Source organism: Diabrotica virgifera, chromosome 7 (genome assembly GCF_917563875.1).
Source record: "Diabrotica virgifera virgifera chromosome 7, PGI_DIABVI_V3a".
NCBI classification, from domain to species: domain Eukaryota; kingdom Metazoa; phylum Arthropoda; class Insecta; order Coleoptera; family Chrysomelidae; genus Diabrotica; species Diabrotica virgifera.
The window spans coordinates 184,680,951-184,693,023 of record NC_065449.1 but is presented as its reverse complement, the minus strand read 5'-3'; positions in this window follow the sequence as shown (position 1 = coordinate 184,693,023).

Below are 12,073 nucleotides of genomic sequence, written 5' to 3'. Positions count from 1 at the left end.
GTAGATCCTCTTTGGCTGCTTCCAGCCACTTTTTCCGCGGTCGACAACTCCTTCTTCTTCCCTCACCTCTTAACAATATACTCTTCGCCCATCGGTCCCCTGACATCCTTTCCACATGTCCCAGCCAGCGGAGTCTTCTAGTTTTTACCATATGGCTGATTACTGGCTTCCCAAACAGTTCTTGAACTTCCGCATTTGACCGTCTTCTCCATTCGTTCTCTCCCACTTTCACACCACCCAAAATCTTTCTCAGCACACTCCGTTCCCATCTTTCCAGTGCATTTTCTTCTCTCTTATTCAGCACCCAACATTCACTACCATACAGTACTGTAGATTGGTTATGGGATGTTAGCACCTCATTGATCGAATTTCGTAAAAATAATTATACCATCCTGTTTTATTCGTTCTCTGGATTAACTCTTTATAGAAATTAAGACTAATTTTAATAGTTTTATTTTAATTAAAATACAAATTTATTGTTACAAACTTATCCGTCATTCAAAACTAATAACATTTTATAAAAGTCAATAGTCAAAAGGAACTCTTCTTTTTTATAATCTTGTTTAAGGTAGGTAATACAACATCCCCCCTCAAGATGATACATCTTCAACATAACTACTGACTAATCTTCACGATAGCGTAAAGGTCTGACAACCGCTCTCCCAGAGCGCGTTGTATTCTTACTCTGCTCAATATTAAATGGTCCATCAGTTTTCGTTGGCGTTGGAAGTCGTACAGGCGTTTTGGGTTGAGTTGGGTGACTTTCCACTTCCTGACTACCTTTCTCAATGTTTGTTGGTCTTTGGGATGTTAGTTGTTGAGTAGTCGGTGTAGTTTCTGGAGTCGAATTTGTTTGTTGAATCCCTGGCAGTTGTTTCAATACTCCATCGGGGATACTGCTTAGATATGGAGCAGGGATCAGATGAAAACGGTTTCTCCTTATGGTGCTTATGGCGGTCTTAACTATGTATGATCTTGGATTAACTTCGTTAATGATTTCACCATGTCGTTTCAGGTCTGTGATCCATACAAAATCACCAATTTGAAGTCGACTCAAATTCTTCGGTTCATGTTTTCCATCATATAATTTTATATTTCGAGCGGTACTTCCTCTCCGCACTTACTAGCTTCTTTGATGATTTAAATTCAGCTAATGCGATTTATGGTAGATTATCTCTCAATTTTCTTCCAAACATCATTTCGGATGGACTGAATCCGTTCTCTAGTGGTGTGTTTCGATAGAACAGAAGTGCCATCTCTATGTTGTTCTTATTCTTCTTTATTAAGGTTTTTGCGACTTTTACAGCAGCTTCTGCTGCGCCATTTGCTTGGTGGAATTGTGGGCTACTTCTCGATGTAGAGAACCCCCATTCTCTTGCGAACTGTTGGAACTCTGATGTTTCAACAGCATGAAATTGTGTTCCAGTGTCGGAACAAACCAACTGTGGTATACCATATCTTGCAAACATTGTTTTACAGATGTTTATTACTTCATGTGATCTCATGTTCTGAACAGGAAGTACTTCAAAAAATCTGGAATAGTTATCAGTTACGACGATATACCATTTTCCTTCAGTTTTAAAAAGGTCCATTGATATCACTTGCCATGGATAATCTGGAAATTTAGCTGGCAATAAAGGTTCATGATGGTTTGTCGAGTTTTGAATACAAATAGGACAAGATCTTACTTTGCCTTCTATCTCTTGAGAAATTCCTGGCCACCACATCATTCCCAGAGCACGACGACGAGTTTTAGTTATTCCAAAGTGGCCAGCGTGCAATTTTTCCAACATTATTGCCCTGAGCTCACATGGAATGATCATACGGTTTCCTCTAAGAAGGATACCATCCACAACTGATAGTTCATGACGTACTGGGTAGTACGGTTTAACAACACCTGATAATGCAGACTTGTGAGGCCAGTCTCCCATTATGTAGTTCTTCAGTTGATTACAGGTTTGATCATTGCTTTGTGAGTTAGCAACTCGTGTTACATTCTCGTCAGATGTGTGAATACCTGCAAGAGTGACTCCATGAATGAAGGCATCGATTTCTTCTTCTAATTCTTTGTCATCTTCTGAAGGTATGGGTTTACGGGATAAAGTATCAGCAATATATAAATTTTCCCTTGGGTTATATACACTATTGTAGTCATAACGCATCATGCGCATTCTAAACCTTTGAAGTCTTGGGGACAGATCATCGAGATGCTTAGTTTTAAATATTTGTATAAGTGGCTTGTGATCGGTCTCTATGGTATATTGTTTTCCTATCAGAAAACTCTTTAGTCGATCGCTTGCCCAGGTCAGAGCTAGTGCTTCTCTTTCTATGTTTGCATAATTTTGTTCAGCTGGAGTCAAAGTCCTCGAGATGTATGCTACAGGTTTCTTATGACCACCTTCAACTTGAAGTAATACAGCTCCCAGTCCTTTGGTAGAAGCGTCACTGGATAGAATTGTAGGTTTATTTGCATCATACATTGTTAAACAAGGTGCTGATATAAGCAATTCTTTTATTTTCTGGAACGCCTCTTTTTGTGCTGGGCCCCATAGAAATGCATTGCTTGGACTAACTAAACTTGTAATTGGTTGCATAATTTCACTCCTATTAGGGATAAATTTCGCTAGGAATGTTATAGTACCCATAAGGCGTTGAACTTCCTTGACATTTTTTGGTGCTTCCATGTATACAATTGCTTTCACCTTGCCTGGATCTGGTGCTACCCCATCCTTCGACAACACAAATCCCAAGAAATCGATTTTCTGCTTACAGAATTCAGTTTTGCCCTTATTCAAGGTTATACGTGCTTTTTTTATTCTCTCGAGCACTTCTCTTAGGCGGTCATCGTGTTCCTCTTTTGTTTTTCCCCAAACCAGCACATCATCCATATGGACTAGAGTATTTTTTGCTCCTTTAAGGACTCGTGACATTCTTTTCTGGAATTCCTCTGGTGCCGATGTAATGCCGAAAGGTAATTTCTGGAATTTAAATCTTCCAAATGGGGTTAAAAAGGTTGTGTAGTCTCTTGATTCTTCGGCCAAATTAAGTTGCCAGAATCCATGATTTGCATCAAGTTTGCTAAAGTATTTAGCCCCTCTAATCTCTGCAAGTTGTAGCTCTACTACGGGAATTGGGTGAAACTGACGTTTGACACTTTTATTTAATCTTGACAGATCGACACAGATACGGACCCCTTTTCCTCCTTTCTTTATGTTTACTACCATTGGGGCACACCATTCGGTCGCATGATCTACAGGAACAATGACACCATTTCTCTGCATTTCTTCCAAAGCTTCCTTTACTTGGTCTCTCAATGGAACTGGAACAGTTCTTGGTACAGAAATAGCATATGGTTCAGCATTTTCCTTTATTTCAATTTTGTATTCCCCCTCCATATTGCCTAGTCCTTGGAATAATGAGGAGTATTCTGCTACCCAATTTGTCTCAGTGCTTATAGAATAAATTCTTTTTACTAAATATAAGCCTTGGCATGCTTTCCTACTCAACAATGGGACATCAATCTCTTCAGAGATAAATACATTTTCTGTAATTTCCCTATTTTTATATTTTAGTTTTAATTTTACTGTACCTAGTATTTTGAATCTTTCTTGCTTTTTTGCACTAAATACTTTATTCGAAGATTCATTTAGAGGTAGTTCATTTATTACATTACTCAGCACTTGGACAGGTACCATTGTTACATCAGCAGCAGTATCCAGTTTGAATGTGATAGGTTCAAGCATTCTCTCTTTGCAGCTTACTTGTAGTTTTTGTGTCCACACATTCCTGTCATCACTTGCTTTAATTTCATGTACATAAGAGTTTTCGTCACTATCAGGCTCTGAATCTTGCTGAATGGCATGTACATTTTTGTTTTTGGACTTTTTATTTTTATAACACATCTTGCTGTAGTGTCCTTCATTTTTGCATGTACCACATTTAGCATTTTTTGCAGGACAGTTTGCTAATTTATCGTGCCAATCATATCCACATCTAGGGCATTTTTCGTTTTCTCACCTTTACTTGACTGTTGGCAATTTTGGGGCTTCTGTGATTTTTTGTAAGTTGATTGTTTTCTTATAGTAGAAACATTTGGTTCATTTAGGTTTTGTTTTTGACGGATCAGCTCTTCATGTTGTCTTAGACAGGTTACAGCTTTTTCGAGAGTAAGTGCAGCATCAAGTTGCAGTTTGTCACTTATGCTTGTATCTCTCATTCCGATAATCAACACTAATAAAACCATATCATTGTATAAAGTCCCCCAATCACATGTTTTTGATAGACTATGCAAGTCAGTAATAAATTTCTCTGCAGTATCACTCCCTTGCTTATGATTTAGGAATTTGGCCCTTTCATAGATAATATTTCTACGGGGTATAAAATAATCTTCAAATTGTTTTAATGTCTCATCATATGTAGTTGGAACTGGTGAAAATGATGAGAATATTTCTTCAGCTCTTACCCCCATATTATAAATTAACACATCAATTTGTTTTCCATTAGATGCTTTATCAAGGCCACACCCTCGTCTAAAACGTTGAAAACGGTTTTTCCATTGTGCCCAATCACTTGGATGGAAATTAAATGATTCGGGAGGTGATAAAGTGAGGTTTATCGACGGTGATTCTTGAACTGGAGCGTTATCAGGCATTTTTTTTTCAATTGATGCTTAACTGTGCTGTTTTCGTACTTTGTATTTTTGTACTAAGCAACTTCTAAATTTTTCGAGTTTTCTCATCCGTATTTTTACAAATCAGCTGCCACCATGTTTTATTCGTTCTCTGGATTAACTCTTTATAGAAGTTATGACTAATTTTAATTTTAATTAAAATACAAATGTATTGTTACAAACTTATCCGTCATTCAAAACTAATAACATCTTATAAAAGTCAATAGTCAAAAGGAACTCTTCTTTTTTATAATCTTGTTTAAGGTAGGTAATACAACACATCCTTTTGCTCACGGTTTGTACATCAATGATCACTTGGTTTCAGATTTTGATCAGTTGTAGTTTATTTTTTATTAAGGGTTGAAAATTCAAGGACGAAAAAAAAGATGTTGGCACCTCATTGATAGAAATCTTTAAAACAAATGACTGTATTCGATAGGAAATAAAGCGCTGACCAGGGCCGTCTTAACCCGGGGGTGCAAGGGGTGCGAGGCACCCGGGCGCCAAGTCCAAGGGGCGCAAGCCGAACACTTGCTAGGCTCCTTAAAGAAAGTACAAATAACAAAAACATATAAGTGCACTTTCGTTTTTTTCTACAAAGGTTAATAATGCTTACTACACCTACGATATGCAAATGAAATAAGAAACCCATTTAGATTATTACAAAAATAATTTCAAAAAGACTATTTTGACCAATATTGAATGTCGAGTGACAATGAATCATTATCTTTTAAAATTATCAATGTATCCGATTCTGCTGACAAAAGTATAATTGCCGTTTGGGGAGCTATGTATGGTATGTATTATAATATAAAAGCGACGCTGCGACGCATATAGTCGGTATTTTTTAAAGGTGGCGGTATAATCTTTTATGATAGGAAAATATAAATGCTGATTTTCAAAAACCTAACTTTTTTCATTACAAGTACTTTTGCGACATGAAAGACGTTCATTACGTTTTTAGAAAGACACGAGAAAAGTTGTAGTCACTTAATTTCTATTAAAAAATATAATTATGTAGATCTAAAAAAAGACTTACTAGAAAGTCATACTGCAGACTCTATCAATTAAGCAGCAGTTGAACGCGAAAGAAGAAGGTGAAAGACGGTTTTTAGCACGACAAAATTTACCATTAGGAGGAACCAGTCAAAAAATGAATTGATAAGTGTAATTGGTGAAAAAATTAAATGCACAATTATTAAGGAATAACTTACTATTGTTGTTAGGTTCGTTTATTTCAATTCGTCAACAAAGCTTGCCGAATTTAGAGAACATTTTCTAGGGTCTTTACCGGTTACTAATACTACCGGACAAGGATTAGCAAATTATTTGTTAGAGTTTTTGAAATTAATGAATATTGATTTAGATGATTTACGAGGTAAAGGGTATGATAATGGGGCAAATATGAGAGCAAAAAAAATTTTGGCTTAAAAAAAAAGAATTTTTAGACATAAATCCTCGTGCGTTTTATGTTCCTTGTGCGGCTCACAGCCTTAATTTAGTGCTAAATGATGCCGCTAAATGCTCAATGGAAATAACAAATTTTAATTGTTAAAAAAATTTATGTTTTTATTCGCTTCAACATTACGATGGAATGCCATAATTAATGAGCAGATATTGTACCCACACATTAAAACCGCTTTCAAATATGCGATGGGAGAGTAATAATAATAATAATATCGTATGGCATTTTTGCCGGGGAGATCCTTTCAGATTGTTCCGGACCATGTATATCTTTCCCTGTTTCAAGTAACTAGTGTCGATATACACTAGCCCAGGGGGACCGACGGCTTAACGTAATCTCCGAGGCACGGTGAACGGCTCGTATCATTTTTAGAAATGAAAATGGATTGTTGTTGCTGGGGCTCGAAACCGTTCGCTCTGGCTTATGAAGCCAGGTATCATACCGCTGAGCTACGGCCGTCCACGATGGGAGAGTAGAATTGACTCATTAAAAATACTTCGTTTTGATATGGGGAACATTTACAATGCATTATACTCAATCTTTGACAAGTACAACAATGACACAAGAAACATCGCAAGCTCATTGATGACAAAATTAAAGAACTTTAAGTTTATCTGCTCTATCGTGACATGGTACAATATTTTAGTAAAGGTTAATGTTGTCAGCAAAACTTTGCATACGAGCGATATTATTATTTCGGAAGCTCTTAAGATGCTTGATCAAGTTAGTAAAGAGTAAAGATTGAACCAACAACCGCACTGACACTGCGTTTGAGAAGATATTAATTGACTCGGTATCAATTGCTAAAGAACTACATCCCGAAAAAGACATTTCAATTACGAGGCTGCAGACGAACCTCTTTTAGACCCAAAACAAAATTTCAAAGTTAACTTCTATTATTATTTATTGGACATTGCCATGGCAAAATTAAGTGAGGGAACATAATTTTATAATTTTTCGTTCTTGGAAAGTACATCGAGTTGAAGAAACTCCGAAGAAAACTTAAAAAAGAAACAAAATGTTTAAATTTAGAAAAAAAAACTAGCGCATGGAATTAGATCTGATATAGATGGTGAAGATCTATTTAATGAGTTAGAATTGTTACCAATATTCTTTTATAAATACAGACACAACTCCACTCAATATTTTAAGTTATATTAGGTTACCTATATTCTCATAATTAACTCTACGTTTTCCCAAATCTTTCTACATGTCTAAAGTCTAAGGATATATTTAACATTTCCAACTTCCAGTAACAATAGTTGAAGGAGAAAGTTCTTTTTCTAAACTTAAATTATTGATCAAAAATTATCTGAGCTCAAAATGGACCAAGACAGATTAACAAACCTGACTTTAATAAGTATAGAAAAGCAAGTAAAAATAGATATCACCGAAGCAATAAAACCTTTTGGCAACTTAAAAGCTTAGTCAACTAGACTGCTTAGACTTAGCAAGTCAACTTAGAAAAGTTGACTTTGATATATGTACTTTAAAAAATATGGTATAGTGATAGTGTTATAAGATTGATCTTTTTTGAATACTGAAACCACGTTTTTTAATATATAAAAATAAAGAAAACAGGCATAATTAGTTTTAATTCTATATAATCTTCTGACAAAAGGGGTGCAAAGATGAGTCTTGCACCCCGGCGCCGTGTATGGTTAAGACGGCCCTGGCGCTGACCAATGATCAGGTATACGCTGTGAGCTCGTACGTAGAGGGGATATTTATAAATTCGCGAGCGCCAGTAGTGGCAAGTCTGTAAACGTTTACCGGAAATTTGACATAAATGTTAAAGTGATTAATTTAAAATTAAAATTAAAAACATTAATTATAAAAAATATTAGTTGGTCAAAGCTGTGGTATATATTTTTACCTTAAATATACTTACGTTTTAAATACTGAATTTACGTTTTTTTAATGTTCCGTAATATGTAATATCTGTTAATCTTAGCGCCATCTACACGATAATTGTGAAAGTATCCGAAGTAAGAAATTAATATTTCATCAATAGAACGTCAAAATGATTAGCAAAATCTTAAAAAATCTATTACAATTTAATTACTTTTTAGCGTTGTAAATATTAAGCGATAACAATTAAATAATAAATTTAAAAATTACCGGTGAAAGTTGAATTAGTAATCCGCCAGGAGCGACACCAGCGAAGCACAGAGCGTATATTGAACATTGATCAGGCTTTTTTTGCAGTGAAAATAATTATCTTTGCTATCTTTTTCTATAACAAACGTTTGTTATTTATAGAAAAAGACAGCAAATACAAAATAAGTGATTGATGTGATCGTTCATGGGTATTCGCTCTGAGCGTTAACAAAGTGTCAAAGCAAAATCGACCGACCTGCTCATGGTGGCGGTTTTTTGAAATTTTATCAGGACGGTTTGTGTATGTTTAAATGAGACATTTAAAAAACATGCCGTGTCACGCTAGTAATATTATGTATTAATATAAACAGAAAATAAAAACGCACTTATCTGATATAAATTCTTCTATTTCCAATATTGATTATCAGTTTGATTTTGTATACATAACCTCACTATCGCAGTTTATGTCAATAAATCTTTATTAACGAAAAAGAAAATATTTTTGTTGCACTATAAATTACAGTATAAATTAATAACTAATGAATTCTAACAATTGTATTCGGTTATTATCACTACAAAATAAAATATTCAAGTTTAACAAAATAATCCCGACTCAATGTTAAAACGTCCTGACAAAATCTGACAGCGTGTCACGTGACTGTAAGTAGAGGGGAGACGCACGGAGCCAATAGGGCTTTTCATTCAGTCATTTGTTTCGAGCTTGTGTCATAAGTCGTATAATTCGTGTATATTAATATTATACACAGATTATACAACGTATGACAGAAGCTCGAAACAAATGACAATCGATGAAAAGGCCTATTCTTTCATTTTTCCGACTGTACCTATACCTACCATACTTATTACTTTTTTTACATACTATACAGAAATTTTTTTGTATGTTTGTTAAAGACAAGTTACATTTTCCTACTATTCTTTGTATGCCCTGGTGGGAGGGATTTTAACACCCAAACCACCCCCCTGGGTGCGCCACTGGTGCCATTAGTATGAGATGAGATGAGTAGAGTAACAGCCATAACAGGATGTTTCTGTCGCAGCTTAGGTCTGTTAAGAACATTAAGAAGACTTTTATTCTGTCGATCTCACTCTGATTGATGATTAGGATAACATTGTATTCAGTCTGGACTGATCTATTTAATATCGTTCTGTATTTTCTTGTTTGATAGGATCTACGTACCCAATCGTCATTATTATCATGCACATTAGTTTATTAGAATCCCTACTTTGTCCATAAATACCTATACAGTGCTAGTCAAAAGTCCGTACCCCCCCTCTTATCTTTTGAACGGTTTTACCTATAATAGTGAAATTTGGACGGAGGAAATTAACTGACGTAAGCTTCTTAACTAGTTATGACAGGTGACGTAATAGTGACAGATGACGTTACAGAGCCACTGTGACCGATAATTTTAAATGGGACCTTATGGCAAGTGATACCTCGTTTGAAAGGTATTCAAAATACCTACTCAGCCATACTAATTTTTTTGTGTTTTAGTTGATTTTGATTTTGGTGAATAAATTAAATAAATATAATATTGTAGCTTCGCATTTAATTAATAAAAATTCAAATGTACGCCTATGGTTTTTTGTCAAAAAAGTTGACGTTTTTCGATTCTCTAGTAGTTTTTACGTCAACGTCAACCTTTTTGACAAGTAATCATAGGCGGAATTTTGAATTTTGAATTAATTAAATGAAACTACAATTTTATATTTATTTCATTAATTCGTCAAAATTAGCTTAAACTTAAACAATATTAGTATGACTGAATAGGTATTTTCAATACCTTTCAAACGAGGTGTCACTTGCCATAAGGTCCCATTTAAAATTATCTGTCACAGTGGCGCTGTAAAGTCATCTGTCACTATTACGTCAGCTGTCATGACTAGTTAAGAAGCTTACGTCCGTTTATTTCCTATCTCCAAATTTCACTATTATAGGTATAACCGTTCAAAAGATACGAGGGGGGGTACGGACTTTTGACTAGCACTGTATAATATAGTACACGTTGTTTTTTAATGCAACCACATTTTAAAAATTACGTTTGTTTTCTGTTATCCACATTGTTTCAAAATATAAAAGATTTTATATAAGAAATAAAACAAAGCAGGATTCGTCCTTTAAATCGCTGATACGGTAGCGAGGTTTAATTGCATTGCAATTTACAACCCAGAAAATAAGCTAGCTTCCAAAATGAGCAACTTATTGTTACAGAATATGTTTGTCTTCAATCAGAATTGTATTGATAATTTTCAAATAACAAGTTCAATAATTTCAAAGTAAGCTTCACATTATTTACAATGTTAATAAATGGTGAAAGTTGTACCTACTACTATAATTACATATTTATAAATATTTACTTAAAAATGTAACTTGTTTCAAACAATTTTATACTGTATTGTTCTGAAGCTATTTTCTTGTGGCATCTTAAGGTGAAACAGTAGCGATCAACAGGTAGCGAAAACGCGTTCCAAGATTGCGGCTGTAATTTTGAATATTTTTTCGAGATATTTGGCACACGTATTCGTAATATAATAAAGAATGGCGGTACAGAGCCCAATTTGAAAAATATAATAATATGTGGAAATAACTCTGTAATTAAATACAATATTAAAAAAAACGAGCCTGTACCGCCATTAAGAAGAACAAAAAAATACACTTTCTTCAAATAAACTTTTTTATCCGATGCCTAAATTTTGTGTCATTTTGGAACTACTAATGAAATAAAAAATTTTAGTAGTTCCAAAATGACACAAAATCTAGGCATTGGATAAAAAAGTTTATTTGAAGAAAGTGTATTTTTTGGATCCCGGTGAATTCGTAACTATTTTAATCCCCCATCCTAATTACAGGCCAATTGGTAACTCTGGCGCACAGGTAATTATTCGGTAACCCATCAAGTACCGGTGAATTTGTAACTTTCTTTTCTAAGTAATTACCCTCTTTGAAGGTGGTGTAAAAGTTAATCATCATTTATGTATTGTCTCTTGGACGAGTTGGAAAGTCGAAATAAATTTTTTTAAAATGGCTGAAATACTTGTAACAGATTTCGTAATGAGTGAACGTGGATGCCAAAGGCCGCTTAGATAATCCGATTTTAATTATGTAAAGTGTATTGGATAGGTAGAGTGCCTCTTTATTTTTAAAAAAAAATAGCAAACTTCTGAATGGTCTACTTTTTGTTCAGAAAGTTTTTAAAAAATTTGAACTTTTTTTTTAAATATAGATTGCAAAATTATTATGCAAAATCTATCAAGTCGATTTTAATGAAATTTGGTGGACGATTTAAGTACATATGATAAGGATTTTTTATGCGAATTACGAAGGTTCTATGTGCTACCAAAGTTGTTGAAAAACACTGAAGAGGCTTATTTTGCCCCCTTATTTTATATTTATTGCTATTTTACAGAAAGGGTAATAATTTAAGACATTTTTAACTCGTCGTATGTCATACAAAATGCAATTATCTTTATTTTATTTCCCTACGACTTTGCTCCAAAATGAATCGTTTTAAAGTTATAAGCAAAGAAAGTAGAAAAAAATCAATGTTTTTCGAAATTTTTAAATATTTTAATTTTTTTATTTATTAATGTTCCGGGCATATTTGAAAAGGAGCATAAGTCAATTATTATTATTGAAGTTGTCACCTAACTTTATCTGCAAAAATCCGAATGCCACCTCGCACATCCGCAAATAGACGTTTTTTTACAGATCCGCCCTGGTCTATATACATATCATATTGTTTCAATTATTTTATTAAGAGATTTCAATTTTTGTTATTTTTTACAGTTACGATCACTGAATAGGGCTTTTCATCGAT